This window comes from Hemiscyllium ocellatum, chromosome 34 (genome assembly GCF_020745735.1).
Source record: "Hemiscyllium ocellatum isolate sHemOce1 chromosome 34, sHemOce1.pat.X.cur, whole genome shotgun sequence".
In the NCBI taxonomy this organism is placed as follows: domain Eukaryota; kingdom Metazoa; phylum Chordata; class Chondrichthyes; order Orectolobiformes; family Hemiscylliidae; genus Hemiscyllium; species Hemiscyllium ocellatum.
The window spans coordinates 49,326,493-49,354,052 of NC_083434.1; the positions used below are offsets into that span (position 1 = coordinate 49,326,493).

Here is a 27,560-nt window from a genome sequence, read left to right on the forward strand (position 1 = left end):
TAATAAAGACTATTCTATTCTAATGTATGTATCATAACAGATTAATATGCATATGCAGCAAAAAAGTTAGGAAATTTAGTTAATTATATCACTCATTGCATGAGGAATATAGGGAGATTAGGCTTCAGCTATATGTGACATCTAGAATTCTACACTGAGCACTAGTCTCTTTATTTAAGTAAGGGCATAAATACAGGTTACAGAAGGCTCACTAGACTAATATCATGTAATGAGTAAACTGTCTTTAGAAAATATTGGAAAGGCTAAGATTGTATCCACTGAAATTTAGAAAAGCAGGAGGCAGCTTGATTTAGACATTTAATGATTTGAGGAATCTTGATGAGATGGATAAGAAAACAATGGTTTTCCTTGTGGAGAATCAAAACTGAGGGGTCACTGGATAAAAATAAATTTAAGGTAGAGATGAGCAGAATTTATTTTCTCTCAGATAATCATAAATGCTTGGAATCCTCTTGTTCAAACATTGCTGGAAGCAGTATCTTTGAAACCTTTTAGGACTGAGTTGGATAGATTTTTGGTAAGTGGGGGAAGGAGGTTGAGTTGAACACCCTCATAGGTAGGGAGGAATGGAGGGAAACAGATCAGCCATAGTCTTATTGAATGCTAGAGCAGGACAGAGGGGCTGTATGGTCTACTCCTTTTTCTCATTTCTATGTTTACATAAATGTGTGTATGTTTATAACCTTGGAGTTGACATTGGATTTCAACTTCAAATAAAATTGACAGATTCTGTAAAGCTCATCTTTCACACTGAGTTATAACAATGGTAAATATTTTGTTTACTAAAAAGATAGTAAAAGTACCTAAATATATTGGAAAGCGTGCAAACTGAAAATGTCATTATTGCAAAAGTGTTAGAACATGGAAAGACAAATTGATTGGCAAGTCAAAACTAAAATTGATTTTGTATTGAATAGAATTGCTGAAATATTAAATATATCTGACAATATCTGTAATGTATAAATAGATATTACAATCATGAATCAATGGCCAGCATATTATCATAAAACCAAGAACTGTGGATTTTGAAAATCTGAAGCAAAAAAAATTGTTGGAGAAACTCAGCAGGTCCGGCAGCATCTGTGGAGAAAAAGCAGAGTCAATCTTTCAAGTCCAGTGACCCATCTTCAGAAGTGTATTATAAAGCTTCCAATCAACTTAGTATCGGTTAGCTTGCAGAGCTAACTAGTCATAAGCATTTGTTTTGCAAGACTGTGTCATTCACAACATTTGCCTGACACTTGCAAGTATATGAAGTATTTCAAGACTCTGAAAGCTTCAAAACTTTTTTAAAGTTTTTGTACAGTTGATGGAGATTGTCTGAGAATGAAAGATGGAAATAGGGACCCATCGATTAGAACATTTTTGAATAAACTAAGTAAAAGTCCATCTATATTAACTTGGATCTGGAAATACATTTTGAATGGGATAAGTTAAGATGATTTTAGAAGTCCCAAATGAATAACTTTAGTCATTACTGCCTCAGCCTCCGCTGCAAAAACTCTGAGTTCAAGCCTCCACATTATAATTTGGATGAGTACTATTTTTCTCATGTTTTATGTTCATGGGACATTCCTAGCAATTTGCTTAGCTGGGAATTTTTCAGTTCCTTTCAAACCACATCAACATTGACAGAGGTTGATTGCTGACTCTCTGCTCTAAGAGTGCAATACATGCACCTATTGAACTGAAATGCTTGTTAACTGGTTTATTGCCAATGATGTACCATGTGAATCAATGTAAATCAGTAAAGGCAGTTAAAAAAAATGGGTTAACTAAGGACCAAAGTTTCCTAATATTGCAAATCAGAAGTGTTGTGTAAATGAAACCAATTTACTTGTTTTGTTACATTTTGATTTCTATGTGAGATGGCATGATAACAGGATTTAACTTGAGGCAAGTGTGAGTAACCAGGTTCATTTCTCATTAATCTGATTATATTGTCATTCAGAGCACATATGGGTGTGAAATATTGTACTAAACTAATCGTTGGAAAGTCACAAGTTCACCATTGTGTGCAATTTGCCTTTGCTATGCTAGAAATTGATTCTGAACATTAAAGTTCAGCTTCTCTCTCCATAAACATGGAAGTCTGTCTGAAGTAAAGTACTGGCATTGAATATGATGCTGCTTTGGAGTTTTTTGTGAGGCGTAGCCCAGTAAGATATCTCCATTGTTGTGGTCAGTGGATTGATTTGAAGCTATCACTTGCCAATGGTTGAAATGAACAACCATAGTCATTTGCCAAAATTATAGTGTTAAGACAAATGTATTGCATTCTCTGGGTTTAAAGCTGACAACATAGAAGTGACCTGAAGTTTTATTTGAAATTAGATGGGCAACTATGTTATACGAATTTTAATGTGCTATGTAATGTTACAGGTGCTAATTGAGTTTCACAGTACAGATGACCTTTTAATAGACTTCGGAACATTTTTAATATTCCCATCTGCTCCAGTTGGATCTGTGAAGTTCAATGAAATGTTTCTTCATTACTTAGTGCAAACCTAACCATTTGGTATAGATCACTGAGATTAAGTCTAAAACACTTGGTGATCAGTCAATTTAAAGCAACCATATATTTGCTGCTCAAAATCTTCTAATTCATCAGTAGTCGTCAACTATAGTTTATGGCAGTAGAAGTACAGTTTTGTAGTTCCATTTTCATTTGCAGCAACAAGGCATTGTCTACATCTCTCTCGCCTTATCCATGTTAACTTGAAAGTTGTATTTACTTGTGAACATTCACCCATCCACCACATTTCCACCCAGGAATAGCTCAATTGTGTCACTTATGGGGAAGGGAAATGCCATTAATACAAAATGCAATATGCATTCCTTGAATAATGTGAAGATGCTTAAGCAGTTGGATTTATGGAAGAGGTTTTAAATGGTTTAATAAATATTATTTCACATTATGAAGTTTGATTAGCACTGAATTAAGAGACCATTATTGCCATGCAGAAAGTTTCAAAAAGATTCAATAACAGATTCTGCTCATGGTTTAAATACATGCACAAACATGGCATAATGGTGGAGAACAATAAACCTTCGACAATATGTTTAAATATTTAAAATTTCTGGATTTCAGTTCTAGTTATAAATAATGATAAAGTAATTTGAAGTGCTCATTGTCATAATAAAATCCTGATTGATTTAAAGAGTCTTTGCTGTCTAGAAGCTGACAAAAGAAGCAGACTTGAGAGGCCAAATGAACTATATATGCTTTTATTTTCTATGTGTTGATAATATGCATGCAAAACAGCCCTCTAAATGATATAAGCAACAAATATTATTGATAACTGCATTGAATGCTCCACAATTATGTCACCAACATACAAATGAAAATTCACAGAACAGGAGCATAATGCCTGAAATTAAATAAGGATTATTCAGATATATTTCCACATAGTTTTGCCCTTACATTTGAGGAGGAACCTGACATCGAATCATTTGTGTATTCCAACATACTAATGAAAATAGAGTTGAATTTTAAAGGAATGTCACCACAAAGTTCAATTTTTATGCAAAATAATGATATCACTTCAATGCAAAAATGCCCACGTCACCTCTGAAACATAATGTTGCAGATCATATTGAATTGTTATTATTCACCTTTTCTGCAAAGCAGTAATGAATATCATAACATCCTTTAGTAATGGTCAATGTTTTCAAAGCTGTCAGCAGTTGGAACTTGCCTGGAGAATGTTTGGTTAAATTACACCTAGACTTAAAATGATTTGAGAATAATGAAGGGCCTCACTCTGAAAAGTCACATGTTTATCAGAGAAGGTAGATGAAGAAACACATGATAGGACAAGTTCATCCATCTACAATTTTTTTTTGTCTGCCATATCTATGACATCAAAATCAAACAACACATTTTGGAATGCACATTTTTGCAGTAGTGTTCTTTTAACATTTAGGTCTCTACACAGCAACTTAAAAACATTAATGAGAAGGGAGTGTTGCTTCAACATAGTTTCAATCAGTTGTTGCAATATATTTGAATACATTTACAGCCAAGCCCATCCCTAAAGCACCCAGGAATTTGTAGTTGATGCTAGACTGCATTTCCCGGCTTGTCAACTGAAGTCTTGTGGTTCCAACATTTTTTATATATTGGTCATTCATACAGATTTGTTTTGCTCATTAAAATATGAAAATCACAAATAAATGTTTATGGAGTCAGATATAAATCCTAGAAACTACAAGGTTAGTAAGATGCCTTGATTCATAAGGAGGAAGGAATTGTGGAATTTAATCAGGTAACAATTTCTATTGTTCTCCTGACTACACCTAAATGACACAATGATTTACTGATATGCCTTCATTCCACACCCTGCAGTAAGGCGCATGCGTCATGGGAAACAAAGGAACTCAATGGCTTTCGACCTGAAAATGCGCTGCAATGTCCGCAAACCCTGAGCAATGAGTCTGGAAAATCCACCCGATAAAACTGCTCTAAGTTACCAAGCTTTAGAGAAGAAAAAGAAAGTGACCGAAATTTCTACGTTTAAATAGTAAATCATGTTCCAAATTTACCATAATGTCCTTACAGTAACGCTTCCCCCCGGACATCGGTATCAATTAGAACTTGATGCAAAGCATTTATAGTCAATTCTTTCCCTAATAGTCATACAACCACAGGTTTCATCGAAATACTAAAAACCGTTTCCTAGATGGCTTTAGCGAGTGTCTATCATTCGACTGTGCATCTGTAAGGTGCTGGGAATAGCAGCTGTTAAACATTTTTTCTATGCTCAGAAATCCTATGACAATGACATGATTAGTTAAATTAAATTGTCGTTCTTTTTTGTTCCAAGATCAATTTTAGACAAGGCCAAAGTGATTTATCCCTCATAATTGCAATAGGTTACTGTGCTAAATGAATAAGACTTGTTGACTTGCATCCCTCCCAAATACATCAGCTTCGTAAAGCTTGTTTTACAAAGAATAGAGTCTCTAATCAAAAAGATTCAGTCATCTGAAATGACACATTTTGCATTCACACATTACAGCAGAGTCCTTAAAAACGCACCCACTGCCTTACACCAATAATTCAAATGGCTGCTTTGTTTCCGAAAATGCTGTTGCTCTCCATCAGATCAAAACCTTTCACATTTGAGCATTCACCCGCGCGATTTTTCACCGAAATATTCTGCTCCGTGCCTTACCGTTATTCCGATGTGAAGCTGCTTACACAGTCTGTGTGTGTGTGAAAGCGGAGTTTTCAGTGCGGGACTCAGGCGGCACACCTCTAGAGCTGCATATCGCCGGAGAGTGTGGGCAGGAGCCGAGTAAACCTTAGCCCATTTGTAAAATAATATCTACTCGGAGATGGCGCAGTGAATACAATTGGACACAGAGACCAGCATCACGTGCTCTTTAAGCGTTCCAAATTGCAGCTTTAAAATATGTCATTAAGTGGTTTAATTTTAAAGATCTTCATAACAATTTGGTACTCTTTGACTAGCGCAGCCTGTTTTGTTTACAAATGTAACCTTCCGGATGAAATTTTAATTTAATCCCTGAAATGTTAGTCTTTATAACAAACTGCCCATTGATTGAAACGACAAATGCATTTCATACAATGAGTTTTTTTTAAATTGGACGTTTATCCTGAGTTGCGAATTCATTTGTGATTGCGAGTGGAGGCGAAGCGGATCTTTTCCTAATTAACTTGCTGAAGGTGTTAAGAAGCAAGGACCGATTTGTGTTGTTACATTAGCAACGATTCCTCTTACATGCTGTGTACGGGTTAGACCGGAGGCTGGTGAATAACAAAGATCTTGGAGACCGAAGTTCTCTGGCGCCCTCTGCAACGTTTGTTCCAATTTGTCTTTGAGTTTCAACCGCTCCAAGAGAGACTCTCAGTTCTCAGCTCTTTAATATGAGAAGCATCGTTAACTCTTCAATAAGATGTTACACACTTACCAGAGTCAGATGGATCTTGAATATTCACTGATTAATAAGACTGATTTCTCGGCTTTTCAATCAGGTGGAAGTTTTGTGGTACTTTTAGCAAAACGCGTGTTTATCAAGTTTTGAGCCGGGTTTCGCTGTGAGTTCATCGCTTGCTGCCTGTGTCACTGGGACGAATATCCTCATCGTTGGCCGAGTTGCTCGGTTTCCATTCGAAAGAAATGCACTGAGAAGGCTCCCAAGCAACCAGCGCGTGTGAACTGAATATAGATCAGCTCCCGTCTCCGTGGGAACTAGAACCGCATGTGCGATCCACGGTGAGGCACAGACTGACTAACTCACCCGAACCTAGAGCATTGGTGATAACACAAGGACTATAAATAAACCAGATTATAGTCCAACAGGTTTATTTGGAAGCACTAGCTTTCAAAGTGCTACTTCTTCATCGGGTGGTTGTGAAGCAGGACCATAAAACATTGAATTTATAGCAAACGATTACAGTGATTCAATAATACTTTGAACAAACCTAGATTGCTATGTCTTTCATCTTTTAGAATTGATTTGCTGGTTTCGGTTCTTTAATATGTAAAGCCTAGAACTTCTTTTAAGTCACACTCTCAAGATAATTTAAGGTTTCGTAACAAAAGGTGATAGCTCACAAATGTGTGAGGTTGGAGTCTGTCTGGACCCCAATCTTGAGTAGACTGGTCGTCTTTCCGAAGTGGAATTTACAAATGTTATATGGATTATATTATAGACCCCCTAGCAGTCGGTGGAAATTGAGACCCAAATTTGTAAGGAGATTTCAGTTATTAGTAAGAATAAAAGAGTGGTTATGTTAGGGACTGCTATAGTGTTAAGGAATTTGTTAAGTGTATACAAGAAAACTTTCTGATTCGGTATGTGAATGTACCTACTAGAGAAGTTGCAAACTTGACCTACTCTTGGGAAATAAGACAGGGAGGTGACTGAAGCATTTTGGGGCCAGCGATCATAATTCTATTAGTTTTAAAATAGTAACGGAAAAGGATAGGCCAGATCTAAAAGTTAAAGATCTAAATTGGAGGAAGGATAATTTTGATGGTATTAGGCAAGAACTTTCAAAAGCTGATTGAAGGCAGATGTTCACAGTAAAGGGACAGCTAGAAATTGAGAAGCCCTCAGAAATGAGATATCAAGAGACCAGAGACAGTATGTATTCCCATTAGGGTGAAAAGAAAGGCTTATAGGTGTAGGGAATGTTGGATGACTAGAGAAATTGAGGATTTGGTTAAGAAAAAGAAGGAAGCATTTGTCGGGTATAGACAGGATAGATCAAGTGAATCCTTAGAAGAACATAAAGGCAGCAGGAGTATACTTAAGAGGGAAATCAGGAAGGCAAAAAGAATGTCTAAAACGCATTCATAGGCTTTTCACAGCCTGCAACACATCATCAATTAGGATGAACTCCTCACCAAGACCTTCCCTACACCTCCACTTCTCACCTTTAAACAACCTTCAAATTTTAAACAGATAATTGTTTACAACAATCTGTCCAGCCTTCAGGACAACATTGACCACAACACTGTACAACCCTGTCATGGCAACCACTGCAAGATGTATCAGAGTGATGACACGGATACCACCATTACATGTGGGGACACCACCCACCTTGTACGCTGCAGGGTACTCATGTGACTCGGCCTACATTGTACATGGCACATTAGTGAAACTACGCAGACAATGGATGAATGGACACAGGGCAACAATCATCAAGCAGGGGTGTTCCCTCCTAGTTGGCGTACACTTCAGTGGTCAGGGACATTCGGCTTTGGACCTTCGGGTAACCATTCTCCAAAGTAGACTTCAGAATAGGCAACAACGCAAAGTGGCCGAGCAGAGGCTGATAGCCATGTTCAGTATCCATAGAGATGGCCTCAACTGGGACCTTGGATTCATGTCACACTACAGGTGACCCCAGTGCACTATACAGTCACTCTCACACAGACACAGACACACACTCTTTCATTCTCACACATTCACGCAGACCCTCTGTCATACACAAGCTCTCTCTCATATGCGCACTCATACATCTCCCACACTCACATCCATGCATGCACCCTCTCATAATCTTATACCCCATCGCACCCACACACAGTTAACTAAGCTTGCACACAGACTAACACACATTCACTCATGTGCGTGCACACTCACATGCACACACTGACTCTGTCTCTCTCTCTCTCTCTCTCTCTCTCTCTCTCCTGTACTTGCACACATATATAAGTTTAAGGGGTGAATTTGTATTTGCAGAATTATATTTGCAAATTCATTCTATTTTGCTCAGAAGATGCAGAACCTGAAAGCAGTCAACGCAAGCAGTCAATCCATATCATATTTCTAAATTCCACTTTGGAAATAGACTGACTCAAGATTGGAGTACAGACAGACTCCAACCTAACACCTTTAAGGCATTGTCTGAGCTGAGTTGTCACGTTTTGTTATAAAAACTTAAATTATCTGGAGAATGTGACTTAAAAGAAGTTCTGGGATTTGCATATTAAAGAACTGAAACCAGCAAATCTATTCTAAAAGATGAAAGATTTAAAAATCTAGGTTTGTTCAATGTATCACTGTATCACTGTAATCTTTTGCTATAAACTCTGTGTCTTATGATCCTGCTTCACAACCACCTGATGAAGAAGCAGCACTCTGAAAGCTAGTGCTTCAAATAAACCTGTTGGACTATAATCTGGTGTTGTGTGGCTTTTAACTTTATCCACCCTAGTCCAACACCGGCTCCTCCAAATCATGTGAACAGAACGGGGTGGTTCGAGTCAACAGGAAACATCTCAAATTGCCAATCTATTGTGATTACTCTTAGAGCTTCAGAAATTAAAGTATTCATTTTAACTATAGACCCCAAGTTAATTGCAAGTCTTGGTATGAAGACAATTTGAGATATTAACAGTTTAGGTATGCGCTGGGAAAGGCTACCCTCTCCCCAGTAGCAAGGTGGAGCAATGGAGATTCCAAAGCCAAATGAACCCCAACTGCCTGGGGCGAGGGAGTTGAGGGAGGGACTTCAACAGCAGCCGAGGAACTATTCTGTCCAATGGGTGCACATGCCTCACACCCTCCCCACATCACCCCTATATAGTTACAGGTCCCCATGCTTCATGTCAGTATAATAGAGATACCTGTAAGACACATGCTTATGACTTCATCACAGTACCATCGCCTGTGACCTGAAGGTACCAGGTCTAAAATTCCATCTTGTCTCTAATCACTTGAAAAGGACAGTCTAACTGGAAACGTGCTTCTCTCCTGTTAATACTATTTAAGGCACTTAGGTTCCTGAGGCCTGTAACGTCTGTACATAAGAATTGCAAGAAATCCTGTTGGATTCATTATGTCACAGGTGATGACATAAATATTACTACATTAGATAAAATACCCTCATACTCACACCATGATAGCACTGGTGACTATGCAGGAAAGAGCCTTGTGATACATATTAGTTAAACTAATTAGAGACCAATCAGATAACAACTTTGGACAACTGCAAATTCGACCAAAGGGAGAATTTTTCATTCTATAGCAGCATCTGCTTCTGTGATTACACTCCGCTGTCATTATCTGTAGGTGGGGCATTAACAACCAAGTAAGCAGAACTCATTTGTTTTTGATTAGAATATAGAGTTTCAAGGCAAAAGCATTTCCAGATTGTCTTAAAGGAAAGAAAACATAAAAAGGTTGCACTTTTGAGCTGCAACCAAAGCCAATGTGATGTAATATACATAGATAACTGTTTCTCAGAACAGAAGCTGCAAGTCTGCGTTCTTAAAGAGAAAACAGTTTTGAATCTATACTGATACAAAAGTCAGGGATACGTGGCTTAAGGTGATACAATCCAACATTTTAAATAGATATGTCACTCCATCTTCACTCCAGAGTAGACGGATGTAAACACAGAATTTGGGAAGAGAGATTGTGTGGATCTTGGGCAGATTGACATAGGGAGTGAGGAGGTAATGGAGGTTTTGGTAGGCTTAAAAGTGGACAAATCCTCAGGTTCGGATGAGTTGTATCCAAGGTACAGTGAAAAGGAGGAAAGAAATTATTGAGGCTTTGACCCAAAGTTTTAATTCCTTTCTGACAAGTTAAGAATTGCCAGAGGATTGGAGGACAGCTAATGTAGTTCCACTTTCAAAACAAGGGAATTATAGACCAGTGAGTCTCACATCATTGGAGAAAATTCTGAAGGAGAAAATTAATCTCCACTTGGAGATGTGAAGTTTGATCATTGATAGTCAGAATGGCTTTGTCAAAGAGAAGTCACATCTAATAAATTTGATTGAGTTTTTTGATGAGGTGACCAGATGTGTAGATAAGTTGAATACAGTTAAGATAGTTTATATAAATTTCAGCAAAAGCTTTAATAAGGTCCCACATGAGAGACTAATAAAAAAAAGGTGGATAGTATCAAGCTTTTTGAGTAGTCTTGAGGTTGCACTCATCCAGGTAAGTGAGAATTATTCCATCACATTCTTGGTGTGAGCTTTGTAGATGGTAGACAGGCTGTGGAGAGTCAGGAGATGAGTTCCATCATAGGAGTAAGTCAAGTCAAGAGTAGCTTTATTTGTCATTTCTACCATGTACAACTGATACAGTGAAAACGAGACAGTGTTCCTTCAGGACCAAGGTGCTACATGGACAGCACAAACTACACGGTCATACACAGTGTGACATGAAGTGCAGAAGAAGTGCAAAACACTCAATACTGCACAGTCATTCTTGACACATCAAAATAATAGGCACAGTGGTGTACAAATTATGATGGAATAAAAGAATGATAACTAATAAACATTGTTCTGGCAGCAATTATAAGTTGTACAAAGAGTTTCAGAGTAACACTGTTCATACAGTGTTAAGGAGCCTCATGGCTCGGCAGAAGAAACTGTTGCACAGTCTGGCCATGAGAGACCGAATGCTCCAGTACCTTCTGCCAGGTGGCAGGAGGGGGAAGAGTTTGAGTGAGGGGTGTATGGGGTCTTCCACAATGCTCTTAGCCTTTCAGATGCAGCGTGTGGTGTAAACGTCCATAATGGAGGGAAGAGAAACCTCGATGATCTTCATAGTTCTCCTCACTATCCGTTGTAGGGTCTTACTATCCGAGATGGTGCAATGTAGACTTATGTGAATATGCAGCTTAAGTTACATTTAGTTCCGGCTTTCTTCAGTTCCTGGAAACAGTCGAAGAAGTCACAATGTTATATATTTGGGCAGTTGTGTGCAGTAGGATTTTCTGACACAGTATGTAGACAGGCCAACATGGGGTGACGCCATATTGGATTTGGTACTAGGAAATGAACCCAGCCAGGTGTTAGATTTCGAGGTAGATGCTCACTTTGGCGATAGTGATCACAATTTGGTTATGTTTACAATAGCAAAGGGCAGGGGTGGGTATATACCGCAGGGAAAGAGATACAACTGAGGGAAAGAGTCGAGAGTGTGGTGCTGAAAAAGCACAGCAGGTCAGGCAGCATCTGAGGAGCAGGAGAGTTGATGTTTCAGGCAAAAGCCCTTCATCAGGAATCATTGAGGGAAAGACAATTAGAATACGATTAGGCAAGATTTAGGATGCATAGCATGGGGAAGGAAACTGCAGGGGATGGGCACACTTGAAATGTGGAGCTTATTCAAGGAACAGCTACTTGCAGGTCCTTGATTATAACACACCCATCAGGCAGGGAGGTAGTTGTCAAGAGGGGGAGCCATGGTTTACTAAAGAAGTTGAAGCTCTTGTCAAGAGAAAGAAGAAGGCTTATGTGAGGATGAGGCTTGAAGACTCAGTTAAGGGCTCTGGGAGTTAAAAGTTAGCCAGAAAAGATCTAAAGAGAGGGTGAAGAAGAGCCAGGAGGAGACATGAAAAGCTGTTAGTGCATAGGATCAAGGAAAACCCTAAGGCCTTCTATAGGTATATCATGAATAAAAGAATGACTAGAGTAAGTTTAGGGCCAATCAAAGATAGTCGTGTGTGGAATCTGAGGATTTAGGGGAAGCGTTTAATGAATACTTTTCGTCAGTCATCATATTGGAAAAGGGCTATGTTGGTGAGAATACAGAGGTACAGGCTATAAGATTAGATGGGAATGAGGTTGACAAAGACGAGGTTTTAGCAATTTTGGAAGATCTGAAAATAGATAAGACCCCAGGGCTAGATGAGATTTCGGATTCTCTGGGAAGCCAGGGAGGATGTTGGCTTTGATCTTTATGTCATCATTGTCGACAGGAGTAGTGCCAAAAGACTGGAGGATTTCAAATGTTGTTCCCTTGTTTAAGAAGAAAGTCAGGACAATTATAGACCTGTCAGCCTTATTTTGGTTGTGAGTTAGGTTTTGGAAGAGACAGGATTTATTCTTTCTGGGAAAGAATAATTAGATTAGGAAGAGTCAACAGGGTTTTGTGAAGGGTAGTTTGTGCGTCACTAACCTTACTGAGTTCTTCGAGAAGGTGACAAAACAGATGGATGAAGTAAAGCTGTTGATGTAGTGTATATGGACTTTGGTGTATAAGGCATTTGATAAAATTCCACACAAAAAACAGAGTTTTGGGATTTTTTAAAATTACATACATTAGATTACATACAGTGTGGAAACAGGCCATTCGGCCCAACAAGTCCACACCGAGCAGCGAACTCACCCTTCCCCTACATTTACCCCTTTACCTAACACTACGGGCAATTTAGCATGACCAATTCACCTGACCTGCACATCTTTGGACTGTGGGAGGAAACCAAAGCAAACCCGCACAGACAATGGGTAAATGTGTAAACTCCACACAGACAGTCGCCTGAGTCGGGAATTGAACCCGGGTCTCTGGCACTGTGAGGCAGCAGTGCTAACCACTGTGCCACTGTGCTGCCCTCACACCAACAAAGGGATTGAAGGTGATTTAGCGAATTGGGTCAGAAATTGGCTAGCTGAAAGAATACAGAGGGTGGTAGTTGATGGGAAATGTTCATACCGGAGCTCAGTTACCAGTGGTGTGCCACAAGGATCTGTTTTGGGGCCACTGCTGTTTGTCATTTTTATAAATGATCTGGAGGTGGGCATAGAAGGATGGCAATAAGGTAGACAGAGTTCTGGGTTGCAGAAGGACATAGATAACATGCAGAGCTGAGCTGAGAGTGGTAAATGGAATTTAATGCGCAAAATTGTGTGAGGTAGTTCACTTGGGAAGAAGTAACAGAAATGCAGAGTACTGGGATAATGGTAAGATTCTTGGTAGTGTAAATGAGCAGAGAGATCTCGATGTCCAGGTGCATAAATCCCAGAAAGTTGCCATTCAGGTTGACAGGGTTGTTAAGAAAGCATATGGTGTATTGGCATTTATTGGTAGGGGGGATTGAGTTTCGGAGCCATGAGGTCATGCTTCAGCTGTACAAGACACTAATAAGGCCACACCTGGAGTATTGTGTACAGTTCTGGTCAGCTCATTTTAGGAAGAATGTGGAAGCTTTGGAAAGGGTTCAGAGGAGATTTACTAGGATATTACCTCTTATGGAAAGAAGGTCTTACAAGAAAAGGCTGAGGGAACTGAAGCTGTTTTCATTGGAGAGAAGAAGGTTGAGAGGTGACTTAATCAATACGTATAAGATAATCAGAAGGTTAGATAGGGTGGACAGTGAGATCCTTTTTCCTCAGATGGTGAAGACTAACAGTAGGGGACATAGCTTTAAATTGAGGGGTGATAGATTTAGGACAGATATTGGGGCAGTTTCTTTACTCAGAGAGTAGGGGCGTCATACTGCCTACCTGCAACAGTTGTAAATTCGCCGATGTTAAGGACATTTAAGTGGGCATTGGACATACAAATGGATAGTAATGGAACGGTGTAGGTTAGATGGGTATCAGATCAATTTCACAGGTTGGCACAACATCAAGAGCCAAAGGGCTTTTGTTGCATTGTAATGTTCCATGTTCTGTGTTCTAATTCCTGAACCATGCAGTGATGCAGCAGCTCAGGGTAATCTCAATGAACCCTCTGTAAAATGTGGCAAGGATGGGTGGGTGGGAGGTGAGCTTTCCTCAGTCTATACGGAAAGTAGAGATGCTGCAGGGCTTTCTTGGGTATGAAGCTGGTGTTGAGGGACCAGGTGAGATTCTTCACTAGGTGGACCCCAAAAAAGCTCTTCATGATCTCCACGGGGGCACCGTCAATGTTATCTGTAAGAATAATAGGATGGTTATGGTAGGGATTTTAACTTTCCAATTATAGACTGGGACAGCCATAGTGTTAAGGGTTTAGATAGAGAGGAATTTCTTAAGTGTGTACAAGAAAATTTTCTGATTCAGTATGTGGATATTCCTACTAGAGAAGGCGCAAAACTTGACCTACTCTTGGGAAATAAGACAGGGCAGGTGACTGAGGTGTCAGTGGAGAAGCACTTTGGGCCCAGTGACTATAATTCTATTAGTTTTAAAATAGTGATGGAAAAAGATAGACCAGATCTAAAAGTTGAAGTTCTAAATTGGAGAAAGGCCAATTTTGACAGAATTAGGCAAGAGCTTTTAGAAGCTGATTGGGTGCAGATGTTCTAAGGTAAAGAGGTGGCTGGAAAATGGAAAACCTTCAGAAATGAGAGAATGAGAGTCCAGCGAAAGTATATTTCTGTTAGAGTGAAGGGAAAGGCTGGTAGGTATAAGGAATATTGGATGACTAAAGAAATTGAGGGTTTGGTTAAGATAAAGAAGGAAGCATATGTCAGGTATAGACAGGATAGATTGTGTGAATCCTTAGAACAGTCTAAAAGCAGTAAGAGTTTACTTAAGAAGGAAATCAGGAGGGCAAAAAGAGGACATGAGATAGCTTTGGCAAATGGAGTTAAGGAGAATCCAAAGGGTTTTTACAAACATATTAAGGACAGAAAGGTAACTAGGGAGAGAATAGGGCCCCTCAAAGATCAGCAAGATGGCCTTTGTGTGGAGCCACAGAAAATGGGGCAGATACTAAACAAGTATTTACTGTGGAAAAGGACATGGAAGATTTGGAATATAGAGAAATAGATGGTGATATCTTGAAAAATGTCCATATTACAGAGGAGGAAGTACTGGATGTCTTGAAATGCATAAAAGTGGATAAATCTCCAGGACCTGATCAGGTGTACCCTCAAACTCTGTGGAAAGCTTTGTGTCATATTTGCATCATCGGATGCTGGATGACTGGAGGTTGGCTAACATGGCACCATTTTTTAAGAAAGAAGGTAAGGACAAGCCAGGAATTGTAGACCAGTGAGCCTGACGTCAGTGGTAGGCAAGGTGTTGGAGGAAATCCTGAGGGACAGGATATACATGTATTTGGAAAGGCAAGGACTAATTATAGATAGTCAACATGGCTTTATGTGTGGGAAACATGTCTCACAAACTCAATTGAGTTTTTTGAAGAATTAACAAAGAGGATTGATGAGGGCAGAGCGGTAGATATGATCTATATGGAAGTCAGTATGGCATTTGATAAGGTTCCCCATGGGAAACTGGTTTGCCAGGTTAGATCTCATGGAATACAGGGAGAACTCACCATTTGGATACAGAACTGACTCAAAGGTAGAAGGTGGTGGTGGAGGCTTGTTTTTTAGAATAGAGGCCTGTGACCAGTGGACTGCCAAAAGGATCGGTGCTGGGTCCACTATAAGTGATTTGAATGTGAGCATAAGAGGTACAATTAGTAAGTTTGCAGATGACACCAACATTGTAGGTGTAATGGACAGCAAAGAAGGTTACCTCAGATTATAACGAGATCTTGATCAGATGGGCCAATGAGCTGAGAAGTGGCAGATGGAGTTTAATTCAGATAAATGCGAGGTGCTGCATTTTAGGAAAGCAAATCTTAGCAGGAGTTATACACTTAATGGTAAGGTCCGAGGGAGTGTTGCTGAACAAAGAGTCCTTGGAGTGCAGGTTCATAGTTCCTTGAAAGTGGAGTCACGGGTAGATAGGATAGTGAAGAAGGCGTTTGGAATGCTTTCCTTTATTGGCCAGAGTATTGAGCACAGGAGTTGGGAGGTCATGTTGCAGCTGTTGTTGTGGATGTACAGGACGTTGGTTAGGCCACTGTTAGAATATTGCATGCAATTCTAGTCTCCTTCCTATCGAAAGATGTTGTAAAACTTGAAAGGTTTCTGAAAAGATTTTCAAGAATGTTGCCAGGGTTGGAGGATTTGAGCTATAGGGAGAGGTTGAATAGGCTAAGTCTGTTTTCCCTGGAACGTTGGAGGCTGAGGGGTGACCTTATAGAGGATTATAAAATCACGAGGGGCATGGATAGGATAAATAGACAAAGTCTTTTATCCTGCAGTGGGGGAGTCCAAAACTAAAGGTCATAGGTTTAGGGTGAGAGGGGAAAGATATAAAAGAGATCTAAGAGGCAGCTTTTTCATGCAGAGGGTGGTATGTGTATGGAATGAGCTGCCAGAGGATGTGGTGCAACATTTAAAAGGCATCTGGATGGGTATACGAATAGGAAGGGTTTGGAAGGACATGGGCTGGTTGCTGGCAGGTGGGAGTAGATTGGGTTGGGATATCTGGTCAGCATGGACGAGTTGGACTGAAGGGTCTGTTTCCATGCTGTACATCTCTATGACTCTATGCCCAGTGGAGGGTGGTCACACCATGCCCTCCTGAAGTCAACAATCATCACTTTTGTTTTGTCCATGTTCACATACAGGTTGTTGGCTCTACACTAGTCCATTAGCCACTGCACCTCCTCTCTGTATTTTGACTCGTCATTCCTGCAAACGAGACCCATACAGTCGTGTCATCAGCGAACGTAATGATAAGATTTGAGCTGTGCATTGCTGCACAGTCATGTGTCAGCAGGGTGAACAGCAGTAGACTGAGCACGCAGTCCTGGGTAGACTCCATGCTCAGTGTGATGGTGTTGGAGATGCTGTTCCCAATCTGGACAGATTGAGGTCTCCCAGTCAGGAATTCCAGGATCCAGTTACAAAGGGAAGTATCTCGGCCCAGCAAGCTCAGCTTTCCAATTAGGTGCTGAGGAATGATAGTGTTGAAAGCAGAATGGAAGTCATAGAACATAGAACAATACAGCGCAGAACAGGCCCTTCGGCCCACGATGTTGTGCCGACCTGTGGACTTTTCTCAGCTCGTCTCCCTACACTATCCAAAATCATCCATGAGTTTATCTAAGGATTGTTTAAATCTCCCTATTGTGGCTGAATTGACTATCTTAGTAGACCGGGCATTCCATGCCCTTACCACTCTCTGCATAAAGAACTTGCCTCTGACATCTGTCTTAAATCTATCACCCCTCAATCTGTAGTTATGCCCCCTCGTATAAGCTGATGTCATCATCCTAGGAAAGAGTCTTTCTCTGTCTACCCTATCTAATCCTCTGATCATCTTGTATTTCTCTATCAAATCCCCCCTTAGCCTTCTTCTTTCCAATGAGAAAAGACCCAAGTTTCTCAGCCTTTCCTTATAAGACCTTCCCTCCAGACAAGTCAACATCCTGGTAAATCTCCTCTGAACCTTTTCCAATGCTTCCACATCCTTTTTGTAATGAGGCCAAGTGTGGCCGCACCAGCGTTTGTATAGTCCATGACCATCTGATGTAGGTGTCCTTCTTCTTCAGATGGGTGAATGCTCAATGGAGGTGATGGAAATGGCATAATCTGTTAAGCGGTTTGGACAATATGTAAACCGCAGAATGCCCAGTGACGGAAGAAGCAGGGTCTTAATATGCCTCATCACAAGCGTCTCAAAACACTTAATGATAATGGGTTTTGGCGCAATGGGGCAGTAGTTGTTGAGACAGGATCTGATGACTTCTTCGGCACAGATAACCTTGAAGCACATAGGAACTGTGGCACAGCTCTGGGAGATGGTAAAGATGTCTGTGAGAACATCAGTACCTCTGAGCGCTCTGCCAGGGATGTTATCTTGTCCAGCAGCCTAACGTGGGTTGACTCTGCAGAAGGTTTTCCTCACATTGGCCGTGGTAAGACACAGCACCTGGTCATTGCGATTGGGGGTGGACTTCCTTGTTGACATGTCATTTTGTGCCTCAAACTGGGTAGAGAGGTAGTTCAACTCATCTGGGAGGGAGGCATCATCAGCACAAGTAGGCGATGCTGTTCAGTGGTTGGTGATGGCCTGTATGCCCTTCCACCATGTAACCTCCAAGTTGATGGAATCATCATCGATTGCTGCCTCCCTGAACATGCACCAGTCAGTGTGCTCAAAATAGTCTTGAAGAGCAGAAATGGCTCCTGCTGGCCAGGTTTTCACCTGCTTCATAACCGGTTTAATATGTCTGATGAGCGGGCTGTTTACTGGGATTAGCATAACAGCGATGCGGTCTGAGGAGCTGAGGCTCTGCCCTGTCTGTGTTGGAGATATTTGTGTAAACCAGATCCGTGTATTCTCCCATCAAATCGCAAAGTTTACATGCTGATAGAATTTAGGGAGCACAGTCTTAGAATTGAGTGGTTGAAATCTCCAGTAGCAATAAATAGTCCATCAGAGTGTGCATTCTGCAGTCCACCAATAGCCCCACACAGTTTACAGAGTCTCCTTTGCATTGGCACTGGGAGGAATATACGCCCTGACTATAAGGACAGCGGTGAATTCCCGTGGCAAATAAAAAGGTCTGTGATTAACATTCACAAACTCCACCAGTGATGAACAGTAACTGGAGACTAGTGGAGAGTCTTTGCACTATTTCATGTTAATGTAGAGACACAGACCCCCATCCCAAGCCTTACCGCGCAGCGCTACATTTCTGTTGGCATGAAACAAGGCGAGCCCGTCTAGCTGGGTGGCGGTGCCTGGAACTCTGTCACTGAGCTGGTCTAGCTGGGTGGCGGTGCCTGGAACTCTGTCACTGAGCTGTGTTTCCATGAAAACAAGGATGAAGCAGTCTCTGAACTCACAGAGAAACCTGCCTCAGATGGATGCAGTCCAGTTTGGTGTCCAGGGAGCAAACACTGCAGAGTAGAATGGATGGGAGAGCTGGCCGGCTAGGGCTTGTTTTTAGGTGAGCATGAAACCCTGCCCACATACTGTGCTTCCACCTCCTCGCACACCAATTCCAATGTCTCAACGCCCAGCCACTGGCATCAGCTGTTCCTTCAGATCTCTCCATTCAGCTACATTTTCAGCCAGTTCCTGTACTTTGGCAGTGTTTTCAGACTGTAACAGTAACTGCAAACACTAGGTTTCGTGTCCTGCCTGTTCCTTCTGGAATTAAGTAACCCTTGGTTGGGAAAGGCTACTGCTGCACCGCCCTGAGGTCAGAAGTGGGGATGTTTGCTAATTATTTGACGATGTTCAGCACCGTTCACAACTTCTCAGATACTGAAGCAGTCCATGTTCAGATGTAACAATTTCTGGACAATATCCAAGTTGGGCTGACATGTGACAAGTTATATCTGCACCGCACAAATGCCAGAAAATGACCATCTCCAATAAGAGACAATCTAACCAGTCTCTTGACATTCAGTGGTGTTACCATCACTGAATCTTCCACTACCAATATTCTTGAGGTTACCATTAACCAGAAATTCAACTAGAGTCTCCACATCAACACAGTAGCTCCAAGAGTAGGCCAGAGACTAGGAATACTGCAGCGAGTAACTCATCTCCAGAATCCCCAAAGTGTTTCCATCATTTACAAGGAACAAGTCAAGAGTGTGATGGAATACTCCCCACTAGCTTGGATCAGTGCAGCTCCAACAAACTTTAAGAAGCATGACATCATCCAGGACAATACAGCCTGCTTGATTGGCATTACATCCACAAGCATCCATTCCCTCCACCACCGATGCTCAGTTGCAGCAGTGTGAAATTATCTACAAGCATTGCAGAAATTCACCAAAGGTTCTCAGACAGGACCTTCCAAACCAACAACCACTTCCATTTCGAAGGACAAGAGCAGCCGATACATGTCCATCTTCAAGTTCCCCTCAAAGCCACTCACTGTCCTGACTTGGAAATATATTGCCATTCCTTCACTATTGCTGGGTCAAAAATCTGGAATTCCCTCCCTGATAGCATTGTGAGTCAACCCACAATAGATAGATTGCAGCAGTTTAAGTAAATAGTTCATCACCACCTTCTCAGGGGCAACTAGGGAAGGGAAATAAATGCTGGCCCAAGCAATGATACCACATCACAGAGATGAATTTAAAAAAAAGATTGAGATGATTAGTATCCATTCATTTTTGTATGCAAGTGACTGACTCCTTCACAATGGAAGACACCAGTAGTATACAGAACTTGAAAAGAATTGGGGGTCAAGGTGAGGATAATGGCCATCTCTAAGAAGAAGGTGCTCAGAAGCTGAAAGGTCTGAAAGTGAATAAATCACCAGACAAGATGGGCTACTCCCCAGGGTTCTGAAGGAGATCACTGAGGAGAAGGGCCAGATGGACTACTCCTATTCCTGGATCTTCAAGTTGAGGCATTGGAATCAATGGAGTCAGAGGAGATCCCAGAGGACTGGAAAAATATTAATGTAACACCCAGGTTTAAGAAGAGAGAGAGGCAGAAGACATAAAAATAAAAGTCAGTCAGTCTCACCTTGGTCTTTGGTAGATATTAGAGTCCATTACTAAGGATGAGATTCAATGTGCATAATAAAATAGGGCTGTACAGGAGATTGCAAATTATGATAAGAGCCAATGGTTTTAGAGGCAAGGTACTAGCATGGATTGGGGTTTGACTGGGGATAAAAGGCTCTTTTTCAGGATGGCACCCAGTAGTTCCACTGGGGTCAGTATTGGGATCACAACTCTTAACATTATACATTAACAATCTGGACAAAGGAACTAGGGGCATTGCTAATTTTGAAGATGGCACAGAGATAGGGTTGAGGGACAGGTGGAGTTGAGGCAGTAGAGAGTCTGCAGAAGGAGTTGTACAGGCTAAGAGAGTGGGCAAAGAAGTGGCAGATGGAATACAATATGAGAAAGTGTGAGGTTATGCACTTTGGTACAAAGAATAGATGAATGAACTATCTTCTAAATGTGGAAAGGCTTTAGCAATCTGAAGCACAAATCATTGTTCAGGATTCTCTTAAAGTTAACATGCAGGTTTCAGTTGGCAGTTAGGAAGGAACCATAATGTGAGCATTCATTGAAAGAGAGCTAAAATATGAGAGCTGGGATTTACTGGCAACACTGTATAAGCTCTAGTCAGAATACATTTGGAATATTATGAGGAGTTTTGGGCCATTTATGCTGGCCTGAGAGAGGTACAGAGGAGGTTCACAAGAATGATCCTGGGAATTAATGGGTTTGTCAGATGAGGAGCAGTTGACGATTCTGGATCTGTATACATTGGAGTTCAGAAAAATGTTTAAGGATCTCAATAAACTTATAGAATACTAAGAGGCCTGAATAGAGTAGATGTGGATAAGATATTTTCCCTAGTAGGAGAGACTAGGGCCCAAGGACACAATCTCAGAGTATAGAAGTGAGATAAGGAAGAATTTCTTCAGCCAGAAGGTGATGAATCTTTGCAATGGATTTCTACAAGGCTGTGGAGGCCAAATCATTTAGGGTATTTTGAATTGAATCGAATTTATTGTCACATGTACCGAGGCACAGTGAAAAGCTTTGTCTTGTGAGTAATACAGGCAAATCACAGAGTTAACTAGCATAGATATTAAATACTAGGTAAACAGTGGCAAAAACAAAAGCACGGGTATAGGCGAATGTTAAGAGTTTGTGAGTCCATTCAGTAATCTAACAACAGTAGGATAGAAACTATTATGAAACTGGCTCATGCATGTGGTCAGGCCTCTGTACCTCTGCCCCAATGGTAGGGGTTGTAGAAAAACTTTGCCAGAGTAGGATGGATCTTTAAGAATGCCGGCGGCCTTTCCTTGACAGCGGGCCTGGTTAATGGATTCTATAGATGGGAGGTTGGCCTTTGTGATTGTCCGGGCCGAGTTCACCAGTCTCTGTAATTGTCTCCAATCTTGAATGGTATAGTTGCCATACCAGGTAGTGATACATCCAGACAGAATGCTCTTGATGGCGCACCTATAAAATTTTGCAAGGATATTTGCCATCATGCCAAATTTCTTCAGCAGCCTGAGGAAGAAGAGATGTTGCTGGGCCTTTGTAACCAGTGAATCCACATTAAGAGTCCAAGAAAGCTTGTTGTGGATGACCACTCCCAGGAGCTTGACACTCTCCACTCGTTCACAATTTAAGACACAATTAGATAGGCCCTTTATGAGAAGGGGATCAAGGGTTGTGGGGTGAAGGCAGAAAGATAGGAAAAGGCAAAAGAATGGGAGAAGGTAGGAGAATTAGCCATGATCAAATTGCAGAGCAGTCAAAAGGTCAAATGGCCTAATTCTTTTCCTATAGCTTTTGGTCAACTTGAGAAGTTTCCACTTACCTAGTCAAATAACACTGTGTATAATCATTAACAGTGGGACGACATGGAATTTATTGACAAAACCCCTGGCCACATGACCCAAAAGGCCATGTTAAGCCACACCATATCAATATGTGCAGGCTGCAAAGGAACAAATGACTCAAGGACATATTCAGGAGAATCTCGTGACCCAATCAGCAATCAGGATGGCCACATCAGCCAGTGCATAGAACACAACAGAGATGGTCATAAATTTGACGGAGGGTCTTGCGATATTAACAATGGCCTCTACTTTGGTGGTGTAGGTATGGACAATTTGCCTATGTAGTGATCAGAAAAGAATATTATAGGAATACAAAAGGGGCCCACAGTATACCCTCGAGAATGGAAAAAAGAACTGGGATGAAAACTAGTATATACAGTTCATTAGTTTAGGGCTTTACTGAGAATCTATATGATCAAGGAGAAATCTTCAGCACCTATATTTGGCCAACTTCAACATTTACAAAGAGCCAGAAGAGGAGGGACTGAAAGAGGGTAAAAGGACAATAAAAAGTTTGAATCATTTCAAAGTATGTCCTCACAGTAGTAGATGTGAACATATAATGATTTGATTGGATCATATACTCATGTGAGCATGATTTATATGAATGATCTGGATGAGAATATAAGAAGCACAGTTAGTAAGTTTGCATAATGATACCAAAATTGGAATTGTAGTAGACAGTAAAGAAGGTTATCGAAGATTATAAAGGAATCTTGACCAACTGGGCAAATGGGCCAAGGAATGGCAGATGGAATTTAATTGAGATAATTGTGAGGTATTGCATTTTGGTAGGAAGAACAAGGGCAGAACTTATTTAATAGTTGGGCCCAGGGAAGTGTTGTTGAACAGAGAGACCTAGGGGTTCAGATACATAGCTCCTTTAAAGTTGCATCAGAAGTAGACAGGATGGTAAAGAAGGCTTTTGGCACACTTGCCTTCATTGCTCAGCCCATTGAGTATGGGAATTAGGACACCATGTTGTGATTGTACAGGACATTGGTGAGGCAACTTGGAGTAGTATGTTTGGTCCTGGTTATCCTGCTGTCAGAAGGATATTATTAAATCAGAGAGAATACAGAAAAGATTTACCAGGATGTTGCTGGGTCTGGAGCATTTGAGTTATAAGGAGAGGCTGGATAGGCTGGGACTTTTTTCACTGGAGCTTAGGATGTTGAGGGGTGACCATATACAGGTATATGAAATCACGAAGGGCATAGGTAAGATGAATAGCAAAGGTCTTTTCCCGAGGTTAAGGGAGTTCAAAACTAGTCATTATAATTTTTTGGTGAGAGGAGAAAGATTTAAAAGATACCTGAGGGGCAATTTTTTCACAGGGAGAATATGGAATGAACTTCCAGAAGAAGTGGTAGATGCAAGTATAGTTACCATATTTAAAAGGCATTTGGACAGGTTTGTGAATTTAGAGGGATATGGGCCAAATGCAAGCAAACATGACTAGTTTAGTTTGGGAAACTTGTTCGGGCATGCGCAAGTTGGATTGTAGGGTCTGTTTCCATGCTGTATATCTCAATGACTCTATTACTGGCTGTTATAAGAACACAAGAAACAGGAGCAGTAGTAGGCCATTTAATAAGATCATGGCTGAATGTTCAGGAATGTTGATGAGATATTGTTCCTCCCTTCCCATCCCCCAACTCCCTTCCCAGCCCCTTCCCCTCCCTTCCATGCCTCCCTGCCACCAACCGGTTTCATTCCTCCCATTGACCAACCAGGTCATACTCTCTACCTGCCTTCACCAATCCCCACTTAATCACCCTGCCTCTGCCACTCCCTTAATCTGCAGCTCCACCCTCACACCCACTCCCAGTTCTGAAGAAGTGTTGCACCCGAAACATCAACTTCTCCACCTCCTGATGCTGCCTGGCTTACTGTGTTCTTCCAGCCTTCTGCCTGTCCACTCAAAATAAGGGAGAGCACATTTAGGACTGAGTTCAGAAGGAACTTCTTCACCCAAAGGGTTGTGAATCTGTGGAATTCCCTGCCCAGTGAAGCAGTTGAGGCTACCTCATTGAATGCTTGTAAGACAAAGATAGAGTTTTGAACAGCAAAGGAAATAAGGGTTACGGTAAGTCAGCAGGTAAGTGGAACTGAGTCCATGAAAAGATCAGCCATGATCTATTTGAAATTGGGGAACTTGATGTTGAGTCCTTTGGGCTCTCGGTTGCCCAGGTGGAAGATGAGGTGTTGTTCCTCCAATTTGCGGTGTGGTTTATTGAGGCCAAGGGTGATCATGTTGGAAAAGAAGTGGGAAGCAGAATTAAAATTGGTGGTGACTGGGAGGTCTGGTAGCCCCTACAAGCCCAGCCACAATGCGAGGTGAACTGTTCCATAAGTTTACGTTCAGTCTCCCTGATGTAGAGAAGACCACATTGGGAGCACCTGATGCAGTAAAATAGGTTGGAAGAGACAGGTGAACCTCTGTCTCACCTGGAAGGACTGTTTGGGGCCCTGAATGGATGTGATGGGAGTGGTGTACCCATAGGTTTTGGATCTTTTCCATTTGCAGGGGAAGGTAGCTGGGGGTTTGGGTGATTGCTGGGGAGAGTGGCACAAATCAAGGACTATCGAAGGGAATGGTACTTGCAGTAGGCAAAGGGGGTGGGGAGGGAAAGATGTTCTTGGTGGTGGTGTCTAGTTAGAGTTGATGCAAGAGTTTAAGGATGATATGTTGGATTTGGAGATTGGTGGGTGGTAAGTGAGGCCAAGAGGAACTGTCTTTATTGCATTTGGAGAGGGGGGTTTAGAGCAGTGGAATGGGGAATGGAGGTGGTGCGGCAGAGGGCTGTATGGATGACAGAGGGAGGAAAAGCATGTTGTTCGAAAGTGGTGGACAGCTGAGATGCTCATGAGTGGAATGTCTCCTTGTCCAAGCAGATGTGGCAGAGGCAGAGGAATTGAGAGAATGGCTTCACGCAAAGTTGTGAGGTGCACATGGGGGTTTACCTATTAATGCATTTTAAGATGTCCAGCACCTCTTCCTCAATAATATGGGCACTTTTCAAGATACCACTATTTAGAACATAGAACATAGAAAAATACAACTCATTACTGGCCCTTCGGCCCTCAATGTTGCGCCAACCTGTGAACTATTCTTAGCTCGTCCCCCTACACTATCCCATCATCATCCATGTGTTTATCTAAGGACTGTTTAAATCTCCCTAATGTGGCTGAGTTGACTACATTGGCAGGTAGGGCATTCCACGCCCTTACCGCTCTCTGAGTAAAGAACCTGCCTCTGACATCTGTCTTAAATCTATCACCCCTCAATTTGTAGTTATGCCCCCTCATACAAGCTGACGTCATCATCCTAGGAAAAAGTCTTTCCCTGTCTACCCTATCTAATCCTCTGATCATCTTGCATATCTCTATCAAATCCCCTCTTAGCCTTCTTCTTTCCAATGAGAACAGATCCAAGTCTCTCAGCCTTTCCTCATAAGACCTTCCCTCCAGACGAGGCAACATCCTGGTAAATCTCCTCTGTACCTTTTCCAATGCTTCCACCTCCTTCCCAAAATATGGTGACCAGAAATGTACACAATATTCCAAGTATGGCAGCACTAACATTTTGTATAGTTGCAGCATGATATTGTGGTTCCGGAACTCAATCCCGCTACCTAACACACTGTACGCCTTCTTAACAGCACTATCAACTTGGGTGGCAACTTTCAGGGATCTATGTACATGGTCTCCAAGATCCCTCTGCACATCCACACTACCAAGAATCTTTCCATTGAGCCAGTACTCTGCTTTCCTGTTATTCTTCCCAAAGTGAATCACCTCACATTTAGCTGCATTGAACTCCATTTACCACCTCTCAGCCCAATTCTGCAGTTTATCCCAGTCCCCCTGCAACTGGTAACATTCTTCTACACTGTCCACTGCTCCACCAACTTTAGAGTCATCTACAAATTTGCTAATCCATCCACCTATGCCTAAGTCTAAGTCATTTATAAAAATGACAAGCAAAAATGGTCCAAAATAGGTCCTTGTGGCACATCACTAGTAACTGGACTCCACGCTGAATATTTTCCACAAACCACCACTCGTTGCCATCTTTCAGAAAGCCAATTTCTAATCCAAACTGCTAAATCACCCTCAATTCCATGCCTCTGCATTTTCTCCAACAGCCTACCATGTGGAATCTTATCAAAGGCTTTACTGAAGTCCATGTACACCACTTCAACTGCCCTACCCTCATTTACATACTTGGTCACCTTCTCAAAAAACTCAATGAGGTTTGTGAGACACGACCTGCCCTTGACGAAACCGCGTTGACTATCTGAAATCAAATTGTTGCTTGCTGGATGATTATAAATCTTATCTCTTATAATCCTTTCCAAAACCTTTCCTACAACAGAAGTAAGGCTCACTGGTCTTAGTTTATTTCCCCAAGCTCTCTAGCTTCCATATCCTTCTCCACAGTAAACACTGATGCAAAATATTCATTTAGTATCTCCCCCATCTCTTGCAGTTCCACATATATGTAGCCTTGCTGGTCTTTATTTCCCTGTATGTCTCTGTTAGGGTGAAGGGCAAGGCTGGTAGGTGTAGGAATGCTGGATGACTAGAGGAAATTGAGGTTTTGGTTATGAAAAAAAGGAAGCATACATCAGGTTTGAACAGCAAAGATCATTAGCGGAATATAAAGGCAAAAGGAGTATACTTAAGAAGACAAAAAGGGGACATGAGAAAACTTTGACAAATAGAGTTAAACAGAATCTACAGGGTTTCTATAAATATGTTAAGAACAAAAGAGTAACTACCTGGACTCTCATTATCTCATTTTTGAAGGCTTTCCACTTTCTAGCCATCACTTTAACTGTGAGTATCTACCCCCAAACAACTTTTGAAAGTCCTTGTCTAATATCAAAATTGACCTTTCTCCAATTGAGAATGTTAACTTTTAGAGCGGGTTTTTCTATAGGCTTTTCTATAACTATTTCAAAACTAATAGAATTATAGTCACTTGTCCCAAAGTGCTCCCCCTCTGATACCTCAGTCACTTATTTCCCATATCTAGGTCAGCTTTCACTCCTTCTCAAGAAGGTGCTTCCACATTTGAATAAAAAATTGTTCTTGTACACATTTAACAAATTTGTCTCGATCACAGTCACAGTCTATGTTTGGAAAGTTAAAATCCACTAACATTACCACCC

General features: G+C 41.2%; 1 protein-coding gene across 3 annotated transcripts in view; it reads right to left on the reverse strand.

Annotated features, from left to right (window-relative positions):
- Nucleotides 1-6,250, reverse strand: part of LOC132832296 (brain acid soluble protein 1-like) — a 106,997-nt gene extending 100,747 nt beyond the window's left edge. For 2 of the 3 annotated variants that reach the window (XM_060850176.1, XM_060850179.1), the window contains exon 1: nucleotides 5,199-5,364. The gene's annotated coding sequence lies outside the window, so the exon portion shown is untranslated. Of the gene's footprint in view, nucleotides 1-5,198; nucleotides 5,365-5,958 lie in introns of those variants that run through there. The other variant, XM_060850178.1, reaches the window with a different exon arrangement.
- Nucleotides 6,251-27,560: the final 21,310 nt, after the last annotated feature.